The sequence below is a fragment of the Prionailurus viverrinus genome, chromosome C2 (assembly GCF_022837055.1).
Source record: "Prionailurus viverrinus isolate Anna chromosome C2, UM_Priviv_1.0, whole genome shotgun sequence".
Lineage (NCBI taxonomy): Eukaryota > Metazoa > Chordata > Mammalia > Carnivora > Felidae > Prionailurus > Prionailurus viverrinus.
In genome coordinates this window covers 52,083,729-52,108,878 of record NC_062569.1, presented here as the reverse complement: position 1 = coordinate 52,108,878, position 25,150 = coordinate 52,083,729, and the positions used below count along the sequence as shown (strand labels likewise).

The 25,150-nt window shown below is 39.2% G+C and overlaps 1 protein-coding gene across 10 annotated transcripts in view; it reads left to right on the top strand.

Annotated features, from left to right (window-relative positions):
* VEPH1 (ventricular zone expressed PH domain containing 1) overlaps positions 1-25,150 on the top strand; it is a 759,919-nt gene that overhangs the window by 21,166 nt on the left and 713,603 nt on the right. For 9 of the 10 annotated variants that reach the window (XR_007155827.1, XM_047876091.1, XM_047876078.1 and 6 more), the window contains exon 2: positions 2,881-3,182. The gene's annotated coding sequence lies outside the window, so the exon portion shown is untranslated. Of the gene's footprint in view, positions 1-2,880; positions 3,183-5,586; positions 5,609-25,150 lie in introns of those variants that run through there. The other variant, XM_047876084.1, reaches the window with a different exon arrangement.

Genomic DNA, 25,150 nt, shown 5'->3' with positions numbered 1-25,150 from the left:
CCCTCTAGATGTATTTATGTTGTCTTAAATGGCATGATCTTATCCTTTTATGACTGTGCAATATTCCTCTTTGTGTGTGTGTGTGTGTGTGTGTGTGTGTGTGCCACATTTTCCTTATCCATTCATCTACTGATGGACACTTAGGTTGCTTCCATGTCTTGGCTATTGTAAGTAATGCTGCAGTAAACATAGGGGTACATATATTTTTTCAAGTTAGTGTTTTCATTTTGCTTGGGTAAATACCTAATGGTGGAATTCTTGAATCACATGGTATTTTTATAGAAACAGTATTTTAGTATAATTTTTCTATTATTATATACAAATGGTATTTCCCATACTGGTTTCCACAGTGGCTGCACCAGTATGCATTCCCACCAGCTGTTCATGAGGGTTCTTTTTCTTTACATCCTCACCAACATTTGTTGTTTCTTGTCTTCTTGATTTTAGCTATTCTGGCAAGTGTGAAGTGATATCTCAGTATGGTTTTGATTTGTATTTCCCTGATGATGAGTGATGTTGAGCACCTTTTCATGTGTCTGTTGGCCATGTGTATGTCTTATTTGGAAAAATGTCTATTTAGAACCTCTGGTCAGTTTTTAATCAGATTGTCTTTTTGGTGTTGACTTGTATAAGTTTTTTAGAGAATTTTTTAAAATTTAAGTATTATTGATATTAATCTTTAATATACTAATGTAATAAGTTAGGATGGTAATCTCTATAAAGGTTACTTAAAAATTTTTTTTAATGTTTATTTATTTTTGAGAGAGAGAGACAGAGCGTGAGAGGGGGAGGGGCTGAGAGACGGAGACACAGAGTCTGAAGCAGGCTCCGGGATCTGAGCTGTTAGCACAGAGCCCAACACGGGGCTTGAACTATGGCATCCCTGAAAAGAGTCCTTCAAATAATATTTCCTTCATGTCAATGCCATATTTTACCACATTTAGTTTGGAAAAATTTTTTGATGGCTATTACTGAAGGTAGATGATTTCTAAGTTTTACTGCTTTTTTAAAATTTTTCCTTTTCCTTTTTTTTGCACACGTACTATATAATGGATATAAACAAAGAAAAGATAATCTTCAGATAGTTATGATGTACCAGTATTCACCTAAATTCTCACAAACTTCTTTATTAATATACATATATCCAGCATCACTTACTGTTTGATGGCAGTTATCATGTGAGATTTAAGATGAAAGTAATTACTGACCTGAAAGAACAAAATGGAATGTCAGTACTCATGAATAGTTTCAGAAGTAGCCTAGAGTAGGTGAATCAAGTTTTAGCTTCCTTTTTGAGAACCAGCACCAGAAATTGGGGCTTCATTCAAAACAAGACTTGGATACTGATTACCTGTATGTTCTTTCATTCTTAAAAAATTTTTTTTTATTGAGATATGTGACAAATAACATTAAGTAAGTTTAAAGTGACAACTTTCATTCTTTTTTTTCTACACAATTTCCATCACTTTTTACTGTGAAGACATTGACATTGAGGCCAGATAGAGAAGAAAATCTTATATGTTAAAGTATTGCTTCAGTTTTGGTTGAATGTTAAAAAGTGACAGATCTCTGGTATTTTTTTTGAACAATTTGATTTTCTTGCTCTACAAATAACAAAGATTGGTTCTCATCTGTATGAGCCAAATACATATTTATCTTTTTGCTATGAAGTCTATGTCAATGGCTCATTTTTGCTTTATTCTTTGAAAATAGTTGATTTGGGAGGCTTTTTTTGAAAATAATGAATGAATCATCTTCAGTTTATTTTTTATTGGAGATAAAATAATTTTATCCTTATTTTGCTGACTGCCCATCTAGACCTACAATGATAATATTAGATCTCTACACATCCCTTTCTTCATGCTATTAGATGTTATTATTTATCTTATTTTTTTATCACTTGAAATCTACATTTTAGTCCATCGAACTGCTGACAAGTATTCACTCAATGCTTTCTCTGTGTCTGATGTTATAGGGAAGAACAAAAATATAAGCCCTTGAGAAACTTGAATTTTTCTTAAGGAGTGAGGACTTATGGCCATGGAAACAGTATTTTTAAAACTAGGGAGAACTTTGGAGAATACATACTTGAAGATAAAAAAACTGAGGCTTAGAGATTAAGTGACTTACTGAAGGTCACAGTGCCAGGCTGTGGTCAATCTGTGCTAGAACTCCACTATATCATGCTGCTTCTTCATGTAATAGGTTAAAAAGACTATGTGATGGTATACAACCAAGTGCTAATGTAAATGGGTCCAGCTAAGAATGATTTAGTAGGTAAAGGCTAAAAGACATTGCTTTGGCTGGGAGTGGAGAAGAAGGCTCCCAGGGAAGTGAGACCTGAGCTTGAGGGTATATAGGATTTGGGTAGGTGGAGTGGAGAGAGAGAAGACCTTCCAGATTAGGAATGCTGATTGATTGCAGGAGAAATGCTGTTGATGGAGACTTGGAACAGTCTGGATTCCAGAAGAGGCTGCTGGGTGTCTTATAGTTTCTTTAAGTTTGTTTGTTTGTTTATTGAGAGAGAGAGAGAGAGAGAGAGAGAGAGAGAGAGAGAGAGAATATGAGTGGGGGAGGGCAGCCAGAGAGGAAGAGAGAGAATCCCAAGCAGGCTCTGCACTTGAACCTGTGAACTGGAGAGATCATGACATGAGCAAAAATCAAGAGTTGGACACTTAAAGGATTGAGCCACCCAGGTGCCCTTGAGCTAGTTTCTTAACCTCTGTAGGTCTGACTGCAAAGTGGAAGTAATAGTATCTGCTTCATGAGGCTCTTGAGGATTAAATGAGGGAATATGTGTGAAGAGCCTAGTACCATGCTGGGCATGAGGTATGTCCTCAATATACTGTAGGTATGATTACTGTTGTTGTTATGTTCTAGGTGCAGATCACCCCCGAAATTTGGCCAGTGACAAAATGCAAGTTTCCTGGGAGATTTGTTTCTTCTGAATTGCTGTTTGATGTACTGCAGTTTGGGGCACCATTGAACATTATATGTATGCAGAACATCAGATGGAGGTGGTCTTTGCCTTTGAAGAGCTTCCAGTTGAAATGACAGCAAGCACACGCTTTTGCTGATAGATGCTTGCACACACAACTAACACTTCCCGTAAGATGGGTCATTGAAGAGTAGATGCTAACAAGCCCACAGAAGTCTACATTTTGAGAAACTCATGTCTGAATGTGAGTATTCTTATTTGATGTAGAAACTGTGATGGAAAGCTAGAGTTCTCATTGATTAATTGACTCATACTGTGAGAAACTCTGGCCTTTCCTTCTTTCTATGGTGAGCTCATCTTTAATGATCACTCACATGCCAAAAAACATTTTCTTCTGATTGGTAGAGGCAGCAAGATACAGAGGAGAGATGCCCTAGAGAGCTGAAAGGATGTGAGCTTTGTTGAAAGAACTGGTGTGAGTGCCAGCTCCCTGCCCCTTCTTGGTTGAGTGACTACAGGCAATCCAATTAGTCTTGTTCCAAATGGACATCCATGTCTGTAAAATGGGGCTAATTCTGCCTCACAAGGTTGTTGTAAGGATTAAATATAATAACATCTCTGAGGATGTTTTGTGAAGGTTAAAACACCATGTGAATGTTCGTATTTGTTCCAAGTGGGTGGAAAGGGGCATTGTATTTCTCAGGAGAGTTTCTTTTAGTGCTGAGAAAATGACTCAAGGAGTATCTTAAACTTGAGGTGAACAGAACAGAATGATTAACATAGCCAGAAGCTCTGCATAGAGTATGATAGTAACAGTGACTTACTTATTAAGCATCTATTATTCACTTTATATACATTCTCCCCCAATATCACCCGAGTCCTGCAATGTACTTATTTCCATTTTACAGAAGAGGAAACAAACTAAGAGAGGTCATCTGACTTTTCCAAGGGCACAAATAGAAAGTAGTGAGCTAAGATTTGAATCCCGGTATACCTGACTTAAATGGACCACATTCTTTTAATTTAATATAAAGTTCAGTTTTGTAGTAAACATCAACTGGGCAATTCACATGAGAAATAAATCTACCAAGAATCCTGTATTTTTTCAATTAGTTGCCCTCAAGACATTTAGAAAATAATAATAACTATGCTCACAATATATTGAGGAAATAATTTTTGCCCAGCATTATGTTGGGCTTATCACATACATTCCCTTATTTTGTCCTCAAGAGCTTCATGAAGAAGATATTATTACTGCCACTTTGCAGGTAAGGAAACAGACCCACAAAGGTTAGGAAACTTGCTCAAGGCCATTTAACTGCTAGGTGAGGTGGTGTCAGAAATTGAAGCCAGTTGTATCTTACTCTGGACATTGCTCTTTCTTTTTTTTTTTTTTTAACGTTTATTTATTTTTGGGACAGAGAGAGACAGAGCATGAACGGGGGAGGGGCAGAGAGAGAGGGAGACACAGAATCAGAAACAGGCTCCAGGCTCTGAGCCATCAGCCCAGAGCCTGACGCGGGGCTCGAACTCACGGACTGCGAGATCGTGACCTGGCTGAAGTTGGACGCTTAACCGACTGCGCCACCCAGGCGCCCCTGGACATTGCTCTTTCTATTAGCTTACATTTCCCCCATTAAAGTCTCTATCCAACTCTTTCATGCTTGGATGGGTGTATGACAGTTTGAGGTGGACTAACGTCCTATAGCCTCTCCCAGAATCCAGACTACCTCAGACTTCATCACCAGCATTTCACCACATCTTATCTGGAAGACCCTATCCTTCTCCATTCTTCCTGCTTCAGTCCTACAAACCTTCAAGACCCTGCTCAGGGTGTACCCTGAACTTCCTCTTCTGCCCCACACTAGGGGTGGTCCAACACCACTCCTCAACCATCTAATTCAAAGGTTTCTCTAAAATGTTTGCAGTGATAAAGATCTTTAAAAGGGTCTTTGTCATAAGATATAAACTGATGTATCTAGAAAACTATTCCAATTATGGCTGTTATTTATAGAAGTAAATACCATTGGTAAGTTTTAGCAAAGCACTTACAGTAGAGTGGTTTGGATCGAATCCAAGTTATTCACTTGTTAATATATTATTTATATTAACAAAATCAAATGTTATGCTGAGCACCAAGGTCCCCCCCCTCCCAATACTAGGTGTTTACCAAGGCTATTTTCCTTCTTAATAATTATTTGTCAAACATAAATTTCATGAGATGCACCGTAATTTCTGACACCCTCGACAACAATTGGAAATGCAGATACAGAGGACCAGCTAATTTGAAGGACAACCCACTCAATCAATTTTGTATCATTAGCCATGAAGCTCTTGTCCACTGTTGTTTAGAAAGATTTAAGATGAAACAAGGCCATGGCTTACTGCTGTTTTATGTACTCCCCCACTCTGCACTCCGCTGGGTTGTTTGCCATGGATTACTCATTCTCTCCCAGGTGGCTCTCAGCAGTGGTCAAATATTTAAGAAGTATATATTTCATCAGGACTCTATCACACACTTCCCCTTCAGTGCCTTCCCTCCCTCCTAGTCTGAGTCATCACACTTGATAATCTATTAAAGCGTTAACCTGCCTCCATTTTATTTTCCCTTTTTTTGCAGAGCAAGAATTTACAATATGGCAAACTAGAACACATCTAACTATGACTCAGGTGGGCGAATTAGAGCAGGGGGGATGGGGGTGCCATCCAAGTATAGTGGAGTGGAAAACCTGTTTCTTTCCCCACACTGCTCCATCAGCTGCCCCTTGTGACTTCCAGATGGGTACGATGGGTAGAACCTGGCCCTACAGCAAGATTTCAATGCTGGCTCCAATATTCAGTAGCTCTGCTATTGGGCAAGTTGTCCTCTAAGTCTTAGTTTCCACATCTGAGCAAGAGGCTGATGATATATCTACCTCACAGGGTTGTGAAAATGATATGATACCACAGATGTGAAAGTACTTTATAAATTCTGTTTATAAGGCTGGTCATTTCATTACTGGTCCTGTAATTATTAAAGAGCTCATCATTAATTCAAAATCTGCCTTCCTCTAAATTATGTCCATTGCCAGGGGCCTGGGTAGCTTGGTTGTTAAGCTTCTGACTTCGGCTCAGGTCATGATCTCACGGTTTGTGAGTTTGAGTCCCACATCAGGTGAGTTTGTGCCCTGCTTGGGGTGAGCATGAGCCCCACTTCAGGTGAACTCGAGCCCCAATTCAGGTGAGCATGAGCCCTGCTTTGGGTGAGTCCTGCTTATCTCTCTCTCTCTCAAATAAATAAATAAATTATGGCAATTGCCTTTCATTCTAATAATAAACATTAATTTACCAATAACAATTATGATGATACTAATGCCATTTGGCATTTATTGAGCTCTTACTATAAAATGTTTTACGTAAATTACATAGTTTTCATAGAGTGATTTTGAAACTGGCAGTGTGATGCAAACTGGTGCATTGAAAGAAGATTCAGTAAAAAAAAAAATGCTAGTGGGGGGCACCTGGGTGGCTCAGTTAGTTAAGCGTCTTTTTAAAATTCTATCTATCTATCTATCTATCTATTTATTTATTTTTATATTTACATCCAAGTTAGCATATAGTGCAACAATGATTTCAGGAGTAGATTCTTTAGTGCCCCTTGCCCATTTAGCCCATCCCCACTCACACAACCCCTCCAGCAACGCTCTGTTTGTTCTCTATATTTAAGAGTCTCTTATGGTTTGTCCCCTTCCCTGTTTTTATATTATTTTTGCTTCCTTTCCTTTATGTTCATCTGTTTTTTCTCTTAAAGTCCTCATATGAGTGAAGTCATATGATATTTGTCTTTCCCTGACTGACTAATTTCACTTAGCATAATACCTTCTAGTTCCATCCATGTAGTTGCAAATGGCAAGATTTCATTCTTTTTGATTGCTGAGTGATACTCCATTGTGTGTGTGTATGTATGTGTGTGTGTGTGATTGTGCGTGTGTGTGTGTGTGTGTGTGTGTGTGTGTGTATATATTCCATTATATGTATATATATTTACCACATCTTCTTTATCCACTGTCAATGGACATTTGGGTTCTTTCTATACTTTGGTTATTGTTGATAGTGCTGCTATAAACATTGGGGTGCATGTGCCCCTTTGAAAGAGCACACCTGTATCTCTTGGATAAATACCTAGTAGTGCAATTGCTGGGTTGTACAGTAGGTTTTTTTTTTTAACTTTTTGAAGAACCTCCACACTGTTTTCCAGAGTGGCTGCACCAGTTTGCATTTCCATCAGCAGTGCAAAAGAGATCCTAAGCGTCTGACTCTTGATTTTGGCTCAGGTCATGATCTCATGGTTTGTGAGATCAAGCCCCACATCAGGCTCTGTGCTGACAGTGCAGAGCCTGCTTGGGATTCTCTCTCTCCCTCTCTCTCTACCCCTTCCCTGCTTGCACGCTCTCTCTCTCAAAATAAACAAACATTAAAAAAAAGTAATAAGGATCTGGTAGAAAGCATCATACTTATAAATCCATGGTTGTGGTTGCATTACTCAAGATCTCAGCAGGATTTGTCCCACTCTGGGGACAGTTTAATGATTGGGACTACTTAACAAAGGTGTGGGCAAGACATGGGGAATTGCCAAGAGATGGTGAGGTACCCAGGGACAGAACAGGAAGAGCTGTTAGTATCTTTAGGCCAGAAGGAATAAAAGGAGGGAGCTGCTATCAGACCTCCATGGGAGCTGTAGTTGTCAGGGAGAGGTTGCCTCCCAGGAACTGTGGCTAAAAGTAAAGGAACACAGCTACTGTCAAGCTGACACAGCAGGGAGGGATGGAGGGAGTAAGTACTCAGACTCCTCACATTTTGGATCTCCTGCCATCACCTCCCATTTGCTGAAATTCAGTCAGAAACCAGAGGGGCAGGAAGTCCATATAAAGCACAGGGGGCAGTTACCTGGAACACAGAGCAGTGTGGAAAGTCTATCTGATATGTCAGCCTGGGAACAACCAGTGCAGGATCATAAGAAATGCCAGCATAAATGATACATAAGTGTAGAAGAAAAAGTATAATGAATGATTATAATGAACGATTAGTTATGCATACTTTGCTTTAAGAATGGGCTATTTCTGGGGTGCCTGGGTGGTTCAGTTGGTTAAGCATCTGACTTTGGCTAAGGTCATGATCTCATAGTTTGTGAGTTCAAGCCCTGTGTCAGGCTCTGCGCTGGCAGCTCAGAGCCCACCTTGGATCTTCTGTCTCCCTCTCTCTGCCCCTCCCCCACATGTTCTCTCTCTCTCTCTCTCTCTCTGTCTCAAAAATAAATAAGTATAAAATTTTTTAAAAAAAGAATAAGCTATTTCCAAAGCTTTGTTTTTCAGTTGTTTGGTGGTAACTCAGAATGTAGTTTTCTTAGATTTACGTTAGATGCTGATTCTGGTCTCTATCCACTCCTCCAAAGCTCTGTGATTCACCTTAACTTGAAATCTTGTAGCAGTCGGACAAGGATGAATTCTAGGTATTAGGAGCAAAAAGTCATATGGTGAAAGAGAACATCTCCTCTCCCTTTTCAGGGCATGGGACTGGCCATAGTGAACTTTGAACTGGATAGTTTGTTTTGGTCCTACTCCTACTTTTGCTGGGTACCCCTCTCATTCTGCCCTAAATAGTTGCTGTGGCAATTGTTCTCCCCTATGAAATACTTCATGCTCCCAAATTACCCACTCATCCTTTCTCCTTATTCAAAAGTGGTTTACAGCTTGGATTTTGGAGTTGACCTTCAGTTTCTCTAGGCTAGACTTTGCATATTCCTATATGTGATTAGTTAACCTCTCTAAGTCTATGCACTGTGAAATAGGGACACTACTTGTATTCCTGTGGGGGAAATGAGCTTGTGGGGATTCCTCCTAGCTGGGGGCAGAGAAATCAGATGAGCAAACCAGTGGGGGCTGACTTAGCTTTTCTTCCTGGGTTTGAGACTTCTTTTTTTAAAATTTGTAACAGTTCTTTAATTGTTATCGAGCTAGTTTAATGAGTATTAATGAACTTCTCATTATTTCAGCAGGCAGGATTGGATGATATTTCAATAGTATACTCCCGATTTTAATAATGCATTGTAAATGTTGTGATACCAAGATATTAGCATTTAAAACCCAGGAACAAGGGAAAACTGTGGAATGTGCAATGGCTGATTTTTATTTTGAAAAATAGGGAGTAGAAAATGTTTTCCTTGCAATTTTAATTAATTTTTTCTTTTTTTTAATTTTAGACAGAGAGGCATGAGAAGGGAGAGGGGCAGAGGGAGAGAGAGAGAGAGAGAATCCTAAACAGGCTCCACATTCAGCATGGAGCACAATGCAGAGCCTGAGATAGAGCCCCATGCGCGGCTCGATCCCACAACCCTGGGATCATGACCTGAGCCAAAATCAAGAGTTGGAAGCTTAACAGACTGAGCCATCCAGGCTCTGCTTCCCAGCAATTTTTAGAACTTAACTCTCTTACAGAGAGAATGTGGTCTTTAGGTTTATTCCAAGGATTAGGAAAGGCCGGTGAGTGGCCACCAATTCTCTTATTAGTAGGGAGATTTCCCGAGTTCCTTTGAAAGAGTGGACTATGGTGTGGCTCAAAGTTAACTCCTTGGATCTGACTTGCAAGGACATCATCAATCACTGTTGGGGATCCTTGCTGGGGCCTTGTGCAGCAACTCTGGGATGTGCAATCTGCCTCTGCTCTTTGGGACCAATCATTTCTGCTTAAACTCAGTATTCTTTCATAAACAGGTTGGAAACTCTAATTTAGTACATGTGCATGCGTCTTCATTTGTATGTATGAGTGCGTGAGCCTGCGTATGTGTACTTACATGTGACTTTTCTCTACAAATCTATACAGCCCAGTGTTTTTCAAACTTTAGCAAGTGTCAGAATCTCCTGGAGGTTCTGTTACCACACAGACTGCTGGTTCGTCCCCAAAGTTTCTGTTTCAGTAGGTCTGTGGCGGAGGCTGAGAACTTGAATTTGTCACAAATTCCCAGGGAATGCTGATGCTGCTGGTCCAGGGATCATATTTTGACAACCACTGCTTTGCCTCTCTGAAATGCTTTCCCAGGATTTCTGAGAGTGTTAAATGAGGCAATCCACACAGGGGTGTTGGCACAGGGTCTGGCACAGAGTTAACGCTTGCTACTGCTGCAATACAGCCATCACGACAGCTGTTCCCTGTACTGTGGCTACTGGTCAGCTGCTATTACTGCCTGGTAATCCTTCATCCCGGATAATGTTAGTTAGGTATCAGGAGCAATGCAATCTGCCCTAATTAATTAAAGAATATAATTACCTCTCTGGGAGTCATTTGCATTTTAAAGAAGCTTGTTAATTCAAAGAGATTTGTAATTTGAAGAATATTAGACACTGTAATAAGGATATAGAGAAAACTTCTGGCATGTATGGGGGTCATCTCTGTATGCCTGTTGTATAGCATTCCACATTCTTTCTAAAAGTTCTGAGCTTTTTCATAATGGCTTCCATATCAGGACAGCACATGGCCTGGGGGTGGGGTAGGGCAGCTGTGGCCATTTAGATCTGTGGATTTTTTGCAATCTGGTGTTTATAAACTGGATGATGCTTGCATTGTTTTTATTTATTCAGTGATGTAATAGAAGATGCACATAAGATTTATTTGAGAAGTATGCTTTTCAGTTTCATGCTGAGAATAATGCAGGAAGTTCAGTGTAATGCAATTATAGTAAAATAGTAGCAGAACAATATTTTGTTTTAAATTGCGGAATTAGCAAGTAGAAAGCTAGTTGGAAGCTAGCCTTCTGAAAGTCCTTTGAATGTAATTTTGATTTGGAGAACATGGCTTGATGGCTATATGGACTTAATCTTCTGACCCAACCCCAGAATATATATAAAGAACAAAAACAGTATAATGAACAACAGTTTCAAGCACGAGCTTACCAGCCATCTTGATAAAATGAGTATTGGCATGTATAGGAATGTCAGCGTTGTGTTTTTCAATTCAGAAATATGTTATGCCATACAACTGCAGCAGTTAAAACAAAATTAGGATTAGTTAAAACTGTTGAAATCCTTAAATTTTTCCTGCTTAAAAAATCCGGAAAACATCAAACTTTTTCTAGAAGTTGAAGTAAAGAAATTAATGTCAGTGACAGAAATACAGCGAATCTAATTAGAAGTCCCTGGGCAGCAGCTCATTAGTGTGGTTAGTTAGTAAATGAAATTTCAGCTGAAATGAATTAGACTATGTGTCTTAGGTTATTTTTTCTAAAAAGAATTACAAAACGTCTACAACTGTTTTTTGTTAGGAGAGTATTTTTTTTTTTTATCCTGCAAACAAAAAATATTTAGGATCTTTTGTCATGAGGAAAGAAATGGCCATTTGGGGACAGATTTCCTTAAATGTCTGTATGTTAAACGTGGGTGAGTGAAGCAAAAGCCATTTTCTCTGGCGAGGGGGAAGCTTTTCATTTGTCTGGTAAGCTGCTCAGTTTCACGTGTTTCTTTTGTCAAATCTTTTAGTCCGTTCGTTTGTTTGTTCGTTTTGCCCATTTGTATGTCTTGATTGGGTTTCTCTAAAAAAAACAATCTCAGCTAGATTGAACAATACATTTCTAGTATCAGATATTTAGAGCAGATTGGAAAATTTGTTAATTACTACAATGTGACACTTGTTTCCCTTTTTATGTCACTACCAGGGATGTTTACATTTTTGCTGTTTGAGAGTTCATGGGTAATTTGGTGACCCAAGAGCCTAAATTCCAGTATTTTACAAGTGTTCATGAGTAAGTATGATAACCAGCTAACTGCTGCAGGGCATGTTGCCCTGTCCTTCCCAAGGTGTTTAAATATTTGTAGATTATATTAGAAGTTTAGCTCTGGGTTCATACCTTTCTTTAGAGAGCCTGGAATGCACTGACTGGATCCTCCAATGCCCACAGGTTAGCCATGATTCCAGTGTTTTGGGGTCTGTAGGTTCAGACTGGGTATAGCCTCTAGTAATTTTTCAACTGGAGGTGACTTTGTCCAACAGAGAATAGTTGGCAATATGTGGAGACAATTTCAGTTGCCAAATTCACAGATGGGGACGTGGGGAGGGGGAGTGACTTCTGATATCTACTGGGTAGTGAGCAGGGATGCTGCTAAACATCAGACACGACAAAGAATAATCTGACCCAGGTGCCCTGGCTGGCTAAGTTGGTAGAGCATGTGACTCTTGATCTCAGGGTTGTGAGTTCCAGCCCCAGGTTGGGTGTGGAGATTACTTAAAAATAAAAGCTTAAAAAAAATCTGACCCAAAATGTCAGTGCTGAGGTTGAGAAACCCTGGCCTTTGTCATAGAGCACTTGCTGAGTGAGCAGACACACATGTAATGGATGGTACACTTTTCAGCTGCCTGAATTCCTGCAGAATGCAAGATGGGGTGTGCATTGGAATATAGCCAAACATTCCAAAGACCTCTTAGCTTTGTCGTTGAAAAGACTTTTGAGATAACTGTTTATTCCTCTATTATCCTTTAAAAAATTTGCATTTCCAATTTATTTCTCTGTGGAAGTCCTTAGGTTAGAGGCACATAGAGCATAGTGTTACTCTGTCAGCAACTGACAAATAAATTTTCCAATATGACTGGTCCCAAATAACAGTTGCCAAAATATTCTTCAATTGAGCTTAGATATATATTTTTTAAGTGGAAAGAATCATATGAGGTCTTGAGTGAGAAATTTAAAACATCATATTTCCTTTGCTGTGCATCCCTTGATAATAAGAGTGAATGTGTATTACAAGAAATGTAAAGCATAGGACATAGGCTGGCTTGCCAGGCAGGGACATGGCAGGTGAGTTACAGTGGAGACCAAAGCACAGGAAGAGTAAAGCAATGGGGAGAAAGAGTTGGGTCTCCCTCTTTCCCCACCTTGTTTTGATGGGGTTGCTATTGTCCTTATTTTCATGAAGTCAAGGAGGAAAAGTTTTGTGTGTTAACATACAGTATCATTCTTTACTATTTACATTCTCTTCTCTGCTTTCTAAAAAATTTCCCACTGACAGCAGAAAGGAGAGGAGATATGGGCATCAGGAGAAATTGACATGCAAAGTGGCAAGAAAGGGAGATATTTTCATGTCATGAGAAATGGTACTCAGCAATGTCAAGAAACAGCAACTTGACTTCACAGGTACTGCAAGCTACAGAAAATGGTGTCAAACTTTGGTATAATTCACTTGGTGCAAAGGCAATATCATAAGTATGACTTAAACCTGGAAACCAAATGCTTGGGAAAATGCAACATACAAAGAATCAGCGACACGTATATATGTGATGTTCTACTTCACTTATTTTCCTTCACTGTTAGAGAATTTGAAATTTTGTTGTTTATACCAAATATTTCTAAAATTCTGTAACGTCTTGGGTGTACAATTTGAGTCAAAAATATAAGCACAAAGAATAAAACACAGAAAGCAAGGAAGCACTGTGTCTGGTTTCACAGTCCATGGTGGTATGGCTTCCTATATTTGTGTATGTCTTTCTTTTCTTCTATTCCATAAATGTTCCTACCCCCTCCATACTTCTTATTCTTCACTTCTCCTACCTTTCTCTCTCTCGCTCTCTCCCATATACATATATATTTATATATGTATATATATATATATACACATATATGTATAATCTTTCAATAGCTTTATTGAGGTATAATTTGATACTATATAATTCACCTATTGTAAATGTATAATTCAGTGACTTTTAGTAAGTTTATGTAATTGTGTGACCATCATCAACACTCAAGTTTAAAATACTTCTATCATTCAAAAAGTACCTTTGTGTTCATTTGTAGTCAATTTCTGCTCGTACTCCTAGCCTTGAGCAACTACTGATCTGCTTTTGGTCTCTATAGTTTTGCCTTTTCTAGAAATTTCATGTGAATGGAATGAAACAATATGTAGTCTTCTGTGCATGGCCTTTTTCACTTGACATAATGCTTCTGAGATTCATTTATGCATGTGTTTCAATTGTCCATTCCTTTATATTGCTTAGTAGTATTCCATTATATGGATGTAGCACATTGTCATAGTCTGTCAGGGTTGCTGTACCAAAATACCACAGATGACGTGGATTATAAACAGAAATTTATTTCTCAGAGTTCTGGAGGCTGGGAAGTCTAAGGTCAAGATGTTGACAGATTCAGCGTCTGGTGAGAGCCTGCTTCCTGGTTCTTAGATGGCTGGTTTTTTTGTTTTTGTTTTTTGTTTTGTTTTGTTTTGTTTTGTTTTGGTGTGTCTTAACATGTCGGAGGGGGTGAGGGATCTCTGTGGGGTCTCTTTTATAAAGGCACTAATACTATTCATCAGGGCTCCACCCTCATGACCTGATCACCTCCCAAAGGTCCCACCTCCAAACACCATCACACTGGGGACTAGGTTTCAACACAGGAATTTGGGGGACTGCAAACATTAAGTCTGTAGTATACATTTTGTTTAGCATTTACCATGTGCTAGGCATTTGAATTGCTTCCATTTTTTGGCTCTTATGAATAGTTCTGCTATGAATATTTGCTTTTAAGGCTTTTTGCTGATATGTTTTCATTTCTTTTGTATATATACCTAGGAATTACAGGGTCATACTGTAAGTGCATGTTTAACTTGTTAAGAAACTGTCAAACTGTTTTTTAAAGTGGCTGTGTACCATTTTACATTCCCACAAGCAATTTATGAGGGTTTCAATTTCCCTGCATCCTCACCATTTGGTAAGTCCACCTGTTTGGTTATAGCCATACTAATGAGTGTAAAGTACTCTTCCTCCATTTTCAATGCCCACTTCCTTTTACTCTCTCATTCTTTTCTTCCCAACTTGTGCCTCTAGTTGCTTGAGTTAGTAATGCAGATATACAGATCTTTCATGACTGACTATGGGGTTCCATCCCAATAATATTATAATATTAGGAAAATATCATAACTCAAAACTGCATTAAATATGTCTAGCCTACCAAACAGCTTAGCTTAGCCTGGCCTACCTTAAACATGCTCAGAACATTGTCATTAGCCTATAGTTGGACAAAATCGTCTAACACAGAGCCCATTTTATAATAAAGTGTTGAATATCTAATGTATTGAATACTGTACTGACAATGAAATAAAGAATGACCATAGGGGCACAGAATGGTTGTCAGGGTATCAGTTGTTTGACCCCCTGATCACATGGTGGAGTAGGAGCTGTGAGTTTCCCTCATCATCCCTCATCAGGAGAGTAGTATCATGCCGCGAATTTACTGCATATCGCTAGCATGGAAAAAAGATCAAAATTCAGTATTCCAAGTACAGTTTCTACTGACTGTTTATGACTTTTGCACCTTTGTAAAGTTGAAAAATCTTAAGTTGAACCATCATAAGTTGGGACCATGTGTATCCATTTATATCAAATCTCATCGCTGACCAATTCTTAGTAGACAAATAGTCAGGAAATGATGCTGGTGTGGATTCAAAGACTAATTCCCTTTGGCAATCCATTCTGTTCTTTTTATAGATGTTCATGTTTTTTCCCAAATGCTCTAGTTTCACATGTAGGAGAGTAGAACAAGCAGCTTTGAGGGCCATGAAGTATATCTGTTTGGAATTAATTTAACAATGAGGGTTCAATGACATTATGGTCACACCTGTAAGCATTTCCCCCCTAGCACATAGGAATGCTGCATCTCGCACACATCCTCTGTATATGGCGGAATTGGAAGATTTCTGTTATTCCCTCAGTTGAGAGGGCAGATTTATGCTAGTGTTCTGTTCTTTTGTTTTTCTACCCTGAGTATTTTGCCCTCTTTGCCTGAGGGGCAAGCCTGTGAAGCTGAGTTTCTCTATGTTCTGTGTAGTGACTGAGCCTAAGTTGATTTAGCTTGGCAGTTTATATATCAGCAAGCCACTAGGAGCCAGGCTTCACCCTGGATGCTCATTAGAATTGCTTACTGAGCTTCAAACACTACCCTTGTCCCAGTCTTGCCCTAGACCATTTAAACCAGAACCTCAAATGATTTTGGAAATACAAAATGGCCGAGGCCCTTCCTTCCTGTCCCCCAAAATAGGTATTTCAAAATTTTAAAGACATGTGAAGAAACAGGCGAAATAATCGTAATAAGGAGTAAAAAAAAGCATCCCCTGAAAGCTATGTTTTAAAGGTAGCTGGACAGTTGTGGAATTGGATGTGGATTTGGACTCAGAAGAGCAAGGTGATAATTCAGGCCCTGACCATGATGAATATTCATAGGTTAGTCTGCTCTTAGTTGGGCCCTTCCTGGCTGTAACATGGGACTCACATTTGTCTTGTAGTTGTGTTAGAAACAAAGGGATGATCTACCTCTAAGTGCTTTAAAATGATATATTTTTAGAGCACTCCACATCTGCTAATTATTTCAACAATATTTTATTAAATTTGTCTGGTCTCACTTTACCACACATTATTTGAGTTTGTTTTTTTGTTGCTTTCCTCTTTTGATTGGGCCAAGAGCATGGGTTCTAGAACCAGACCGCCCAGGGCCAAATCCCAACCCAGTCACTGATTTGATGTGGGACCTTCCATTGTTAACCTCCTTCAACCTCAGCTTTCTCCTCTGTAAAATGAACATAAAAGTACCTACCCCATGGTTTCATGAGAATCAAAAGAGACAATGATTGCAAAGCATTTAGCACATCCCTTTCTGGGGACAAAGGAAATATTAGTTTACCTTATCATTATTAATAGAGTGAGTTCTTAAAAAAAATCCTGTGATATTAGACATTTTGTGGTAATGGCTGGAAGGACGATTTCACCCCAAGTGGGTCCCCACTTTTTTAAAGTAGGCTTCATGCCCAGTGTAAAGCCCAGTGTGGGGCTCAATCTCATGACCCTGAGAGCAAGACCCGAGCTGAGATCAAAAGTTGGATTCTCGACCAACTGAGACACCCAGATGCCCCCTAAGTGGCCCATTTCTTTTCAAGTTTACTTACTTATTTTGAAAGAGATGGAGAGAGACAGAGGCAGAGGGAGAATCCCAAGCAGGCTCCCCACTGTCAGTGCAGACCCCAGGGCAGGGCTTGATCTCGTGAATCACAAGATCATGACCCAAGCCAAAATCAAGAGTCAGATGCTCAACTGACTGAGTCACCCAGGTGTACCCTAAGTGGCCTATTTTAAGAGATTTTCATGTCTTGAGTGGTAATGCAATCAGTCTGAGGGTATTTTTTTCAGACTAATTTTTCAAATTAATGTCAAGGTTTGTAAAAAATCTTTATTTGGAATTTCTTTGTCATTATTGCACGATTGATTTTTTCCTTCCATTCAGAACATGTGAAAGGAAGCATTTCATGCAAGTTTCATTTTCTTTACATTTTTTAAAACATTTATTTATGTTTGAAAGAGAGAGAGACAGAGAGGGAATGGGGGAGGGGGAAAGGTGGGGAGGGAAACACAGAATCTAAAGCAGGCTCTAGGCTCCGAGCCATCAGCACAGAGCCCGATGTTGGGCTTGAACCCATGAACTGTTTGATCATGACCTGAGCTGAAGTTAGATGCTCAACCAACTGAGCCACCCAGGTGCCCCGCAAGTTTCATTTTCTAAAATAAAGTGTAAGAAATTGTGATTCCTTCTGTAAACTTCAGCTTTCTCCTCTTGGAGAAAATCTCCTCTTCAGATTCCAATCTGTAAACTACAGATTGCAGAAAACCTGTTTCCCTAGAACTACATATTTGAAATTACCCAAATGATACAGTTTAAAAAACATTTTTGGGGGCGCCTGGGTGGCGCAGTCGGTTAAGCGTCTGACTTCAGCCAGGTCACGATCTCACAGTCCGTGAGTTCGAGCCCCGCGTCAGGCTCTGGGCTGATGGCTCAGAGCCTGGAGCCTGTTTCCGATTCTGTGTCTCCGTCTCTCTCTGCCCCTCCCCTGTTCATGCTCTGTCTCTCTCTGTCCCAAAAATAAATAAACGTTGAAAAAAAAAATTAAAAAAAAAAAAAAACCTTTTTGTCATGGATATTGCCAAATAATCCACAACCCATAAAGTCAGAACAGTTAAACGAATCCCATGTACCCATCACACACCTTCAACAATTAACAATGCTTAGGTATGACCAACACTTGAAAGTGTCACATAACAGAGAGGTAAAGGAATTCCAATCAAAACGAGTTGATACATTTTTATTGCCAAAAAACATCTGAATAATACAAAAGTGTGTGAAGTACAAACAGAATACCTATATTTCCAATCATTTGTTAATAAACCCTTTAATCAGGATGCTGTATCAGTCAGGGCTTATAAAGTCACACAGTGTCATAATTTAATGAGTGATGGATAAAAATTCTGGTCATATCCTCACTGGGGATGGTTCTGACATATCAGTTACTTAGAAAATCTGATCTTTTCAGACTAAAGCCCTTTGGCTGCCACTCTGTTTTAGATCATCATAATTTACTTGTTTCTTCATAGATATGGATTACAAAATTTACAAGTTTCTGTAATTGTTTTCACGGCCACAGAGGGAAATGAAAACATGCATAAATAGCAAAATAAATGACTACAACTGTATTATGGGATGGTTGTATTCTAATGAAGCTTTGGGTGAGGGATTACAAATGTGAGGAAAAGAAAGCTCATTATCTCCTGGTTAGGTTCAAGGACACCATCTTTCTGGATGAAAGGTGATTCTGGTATTCACATTTAGTGCAGATTCTGAGCTGTGCATTGAAGGTTATAGTTTGAATTTTTCCCAAATTAGTTATATAGCCATTTCTGTCTGTGAGAGAAAATGGAAATTCAGGTCACATTTCAACGTGAGTTCAGTTTTTAAATTGCACCTTCAGAAGCAGTGTCTACACAACCAACTGCAGAGTTAGCCTTCCAGAAAGCCCTTTCCTGTTGTCTCACTTTCCAGTGAAGATCACATTTGTTTACCTTAGTCCTGGGTATACCATTTCATTTTATTTTAGATTTTGCAGAAGTCTTGAGACCTCTCATACTTTTTTTTTTTTAAAGAAGTGGTTATTTCATGGTTCTTAATCTGATTCCACTAATTAATTTTAATGCTTTCTATTAGACTCCGTTTGCAATTTTCCAGAAATATATGATGAAACATCTTTTGCACCATCCACATTTTTAGTGAGTTTTAAAGTATCCTAAAGAAGTATTATTAAAAAATATTCTACAAATTAAATTTAGTCCTATATATATACAGTATGTTCTAAAATATTACTGACTAGATTAGTTCAACAATTGGGCCACACAGGATGTTTCATAAAGTTTAGACACTAGAATAACATCTTAAGGCAACAGTAATTTGATTTTTTTCCTAAATGTGTTGCCATAGATTTTCCTAAATGTTTCACAAACAGTTATTAAAAGCACATTGGGAATCTGAATTCCCTTTGGGCAAAATGTTTTAGTACTTAACTTTCATTTAATTCAAAATTACATATGGTTAGAGTTGCAGAAAAACATCAGAAAATCATAACCAGCTATCACAACACCACATATTTAAATCAACGCAATGCAGCCTCATCAGAGGCACCTCAAGGTGCCTAATAATAAAAATAAATAAAAGCAATCAGTGTTACTCTTCCTTACACTAGAAAAAAAAGGGGGTATTTTAATTTTAAGTTTATTCCTAACAATTCAAAAGCTTTTCTGAGATGGTATAGAGAGATTTCCAGTTATTGGTGAATTTTTGAGATGGGCTCACTGCCAGAGAGAGAACAGGAGGGTTCCATGAAGGAATTCTTACGGGTTGGGGAATGTGAATATCTATCTGGAGAAAACTCTGATTAAGAATTTGATCCAAAGCTCCAGCTCACAGTCACATACACACACACACACACACACACACACACACGCACACATGCACACAAAGCTTTATTTATAAAATGAAAACATTTAGGATTACCTGAATTGAAACTTGGACAATTAAATTTTATAATATGTAGGATGTGCACATAGGTAATGGACTAACTACTAATGTATTTGGAACTCACTGAAGAGGGAGTCTATGAAATGAGCCAGCTGGTGGATGAAAAGAGCCAGAGAATTATGTTTTATTTCTATTTAATGTTTCCATTTTAATTGTGCCTCTAGGTAACAGGCTTATAAATGGAAAGCCTGTCTTTTGTATGGAAGGGAGAATTACTCATCTAAAAAAGTTTTAAATTGTAAGAGTTGAAAAATACCTTCAAGAGAATAATTTATCAAAGAAGAATACAGAGAAAATTTGCCGATGCAAAATTATGCTGTTTCTGTACCCAATACTATTTGTATAAAAATGCAAATTAAAGCTAGCATGTGTTTTAGTTGGCTTAAAGCAAAGGCAAGCTTTAAATTTTTCTTTTAGGCCCTATTTCAATAGAATAATCTCTGATCTGGATTACAATTAGACATCTCTCTCTCTAAATCTATGTATCTTCCTTGCAATCAGCACTTTTCCAGGGAATTAGAAAAAAATTTGATGGGTGCTAGTTGAATTGGTACAACGCTTTGGGCTTGGGTTTTTAAATCTAACTCATACTCTGCCATGATTCTAGGCTTCTTCATGAACACTTTAGCCCCAAGATTTGTACCTTGTTTCTACTCTCTGGGGTTTAGACTTAATGTGCCACTTGATTTACTTGGTGCCTGTGGTTTACCATCACTTCTGAATAAAAATATTTAAATTATACTAAAAAAAGTTCTCCCTTTTAGGGAAATCAAAGAAAAAGAAATTCTGGGATTCAATAGTTTTGATTTCTTTACACAAAAGAGTGTTACGAAAGGGTACAAATGGCAAGTAGCTACCTCCTAACTGTGTTATTAAAATTTTAAAGTCATTGCACTGGAGTAAAGCAAATTTTCTCAAGTATTTCACGGATTTAAGACAATACGTTATAAGAGCTTTATAAATTTGTAAGATTTGCCAATCTGTTCATGTGGGTTGGTGTAAACAGAAGCTCAATCATGCTGATGGATGAGGACAAAGAATAATGTGTATTTTTCAAAGCCATGACAAGATGGCCATCTTTAGACAACAGAAACATTTCAGTGGGGACCAACCTCTTAGCAGTCTCCTGTAATTGGAGGACAACTGCAGGTAAAAGAATTCCAATCCAACCAGTTGATTTGTAGAATGTGGAAATACTGACAACAACAACAAAAATCCTGTGTTCCTTGTTAGCACAGATAATAAATGAATAGGTAAGTATGTCCATCTGGGTTTTGGTAAGTATAGGTACTGAATCCTGACAGCATGAAACCAGGAAAGAATTTAAGAAATTATCTCTTGTGAAGTAGAGAAAGTCTGAGACTCACTTCCCCCTCCTGAATTTCTTCTCCAAAAGGTTGCCGGGTCCAGGTGATCTTAACCAACACTCTGACATGGTGGCTCCACTTTGTAATCTTATTATGGGTCCTCTTTGGAATCCCCACATTTACTCCATCACCAACCAGATGCTGCCCTTTTACATGCCAAGTCTTTTACCATTCTTGCTCTCTTCCCTCTGCAATTGGTTCTGTCTTGGTTCTGGCCTTTGTCTTCTCTTTTGCAGATTATCACCACCACTCCCTTGACTTTGTGTCTTTAATCTCACCTACTTGCAATTCACCCTCCATTCAGCTCTCAGAATGATAGTTCCATCACAAAGATCTCCTTGGATCATTTTCAAGCTCAACATTCTACAGTGGTTCCTATCTCCTGCCTGAGAAAATGGAAACTTCCTACATGGCCTATCAAACACTTTCTGACCAGACCCATGCCCACATGCCCAGCAGCATCATTACCATTATGTTCAAGCAAGGCAGACCTACATAGAGCCCCTGCCGTTGAATCTTTGTGCCTGTTCTCTCTTCTCTTCTCTTCTCTTCTCTTCTCTTCTCTTCTCTTCTCTTCTCTTCTTCTCTTCCTACCCTTCTCATGCCCAGCATCTGTTGGTCCTCCAAGCATCATTCTTTCACTTGAAATGCTGAATTGACCCCTTTCGTCACTCCACTATTGCCTCCCCTAATAGAGCATACTCAGGCCTTTGTTTCTGCTCCCATGGTACCTGGTTCCCCCTCTGCAGTCATGCAGGATGTTATGTTATAATTGTTTGCTTATCTATTTCTACTATAAGTATAAGCTGATTAAGGTCAGGGAGGGTGTCATTCCCTTGAGTATCTACAATGCATAGCACAATAATTCCTGAATATTGTTGCTCAATAAATCTTTGTTGAATGGATGAATGTGTGAATAAGTTGCATGAATGAAACCAGGTGCAATAGAGAGACTAAAATGCCACATATCATTGAGAATGCACCGACCTGGTGATTTTCTGTATTTAGAATTCAGGTTTTGACCTTAGCTCTCACTAAAGAAAATCCAGCAGATATTAAGATCAGTTGTTTTCCAAAGGAGGTTTACTGGCTTAGATTTTGGAGAATCATGAAGGGATAAAACCATGAATGCTATTTGCTACCATAGAAAAGCCTTCAAATCAAAAACACCAACAACATTCACTGTGCTTACCCTTTCCTGTAGACAAAATAAAATGATGATGGAAAAACTCAGCATGCTGTTTACAGATGTCTAAAAGATTTAGGGCTGCATGTCAAGGCTGATACTGGAACCATCTTGGATTGGCACATCAGGTGACTTCAGAAGGAGGCCCACCCGGGAGACCCCAGAATCTGGAGAGGACTGGAGGCTAGAAATGGAGCAATGCTGGGTCTGGGAAAGATGGGACAGATACCAGTCCAAAGTGGAATCATATGGCAGCAAAGGCATAACATGTCTGCAGGAGAATCCAAACAATACTTTGGAGTTGTAAAGTTCTTTTCATCCTAAGAGCTCAAAGCACTTTGCTCTAGCTTTCTGTGAGCAAGAAACCTTGGGTCTAAGGCAAGGAGACTAATCTGTAAGCAGAAAGTTTCAAAAGTTATGAGTAACGTTTTATGATCTGGCACTTCTCCTGATTGTGAGTCCCAAGAAATCACTAAAATGTCTTAAAATTTTTTTTAATGTTTATGTATTTTTGAGAGATAGAGCATGAGTGGGGGAGGGGCAGGGAGAGAGGGAGACACAGAATCCAATCCAGGCTCCAGGCTCTGAGCTGTCAGCACAGAGCCTGATGTGGGACTCGAACTCACAGACCATGAGATCATGACCTGATCCAAAGTCCGATGCTTAACTGACTGAGCCATCCAGGCGCCCCTAAAATGTCTTTTATAAACTCATGTGACATTAACTGTCACTTTATAAGTCTTCACATTTAGAAAAAAATGTGTACCCTATTTCCTAGGCTTTGTTTATCTGTGTCAATTTAGAGTAAGATATAGATGAATGTTAGAACCAGATTTTTACTTTTCAACATGGAATAAATGCTTCTCACCTGTTTAATGAAGAATGACTGAGAAATAGCACCTCATATGGAGGAGGTGGTGGCAAACTTATACCAAACATATACTTAAAATTGGATATCAAGTTCCGTACTCTAGCACTTTCTAGAATACTGGTTAAAACAGAGAACCACATCTATTAAATATATGTCAGATACTGGGCTAGACCAGATACTATATTTCCAAGTCAAGTGAAATAATTCCTGCCTTCAAAGAGCTTATAATTAAATGAAAGAGAAGAAGAATAGGTCAACACTGTGGGACACTGTGGTAGGTACACTGAACAAGCATACAAGGAAGTATTGTGGGAACTCACTAAGAAGAGGGACCCAAACCAGATGTGTGTGTGTCTGTGTGTATGTGTATGTGCGTGTGACAGTTTCTTGGAACTGAGTTTCAAGGTTTTATTTTTTTAATTATTTATTTATTTATTTTTTGGGGGAGAGATAGAACATACAAGCATGACCAGGGCATGGGCAGAGGGAGAGAAAGACTCTTAAGCAGGCCTCATGCCCAGCACAGAGCCTGCCACAGGGCTCAATCCCACGATCATGAGATCAGGACCTGAGTAGAAATCAAGAGTCAGATGTGTAACCGACTGAGCCACCCAGGCGTCCCAAGGAATTGAGTTTCAAAAACAAGCAGGAATTAATATTCTTTGTAGAGGGCAGCATGTGTGGGGGATGGAGGCTTAAGAACACAGTGCTGCTTTCTGCAGTTCATGTGACAAAAGGGAAGAGAGCACAGGGTGGGGGTGGGTGGAGGGAGATGAGTGATGAACAGCAGGTGGTGTCACACAGGGCTTTGGTGTTAGGGTGAAGAATTTTAACTTTCTCTGAAAGCTTTAGACCCACTTAGGGTTTGAAGGAGAGGAAGGACAGGATCATATTTACATTTGATTAAGATTCCAGTGGAAGCAGTAGGGAGGCTGGCTTCTCATGGAGTGGAACCAGAGGTAGAGAGATGGGGAATATGCTTGTACAGCCATCCTGCGGAGACAGTGGTGGGGTCCAGTCCTGAGGCAGGACATGTGAAATGGTTATGAGAGATGACTTGGTGACAGGTATGTGTGTGTGTGCTCCCACGACAGGGGAGATGTCGATTTGGTTTAATACATCGCCAGATTCTGAAATTTTTTCTTACAAGAAGTACCTTTACACATGTTTCTTCAAAATCTACTTTTGGTTGTAGTCTTCAATAATAAAATTAACCTGTCTCATTGCATATTTAAGGTTCCTCATGGATACCTCAATTCACTCAGAGGAGGCCAAATCCTGCTTTACAGACAGAACCTGTGAGCAGCTGACAGGCAGTGATATACCAATCATAAGTGGGAGAGCCAGGATATCATTTCTTGATTCTGAGCCTAGAGTGTGGTTTACCAAGTATGCTTTCTCTAGGGGAAGGATGGCATGTCGGCCCTTTCCTGGGATGTGAGGGCTGGGTTTGGCTATCTTATCCCTTTGATGTAGATTTTACAGCCTGTATTCTTAGAGAGAAAGAATTCCTTAGTGGTCCAAAGAAATTACTCTCTGGTTGGGGCTGCGGCTGCTTGCTTTGGCCTGGGAAACTCTTGCTGAGCCTGACCCACAGCTACTAAGAGAAAGGAGGGGTTTGCCAGTAAGTTCTATGACTCAGACGGATGGTGTAAATTTAATTCCTGGGGTCCTTATCCATACCCTGGGCTCCTGCCTGCTTATAAAGTTATGCCTTATTGCTAGGAGAGTTTATGACTTGGATGTAATGGTTTCAGAATTTCCTCCAGGCCCTGTTGTCCCAATTTCTCTCACTGTCTTTCCTGCCGTCATCTTCACCAGCAGCTATTTCCTATGGAATGTTTTTATTAGAAGACTGGAACCATAACGTCAAGGTTGGCCAAACCTG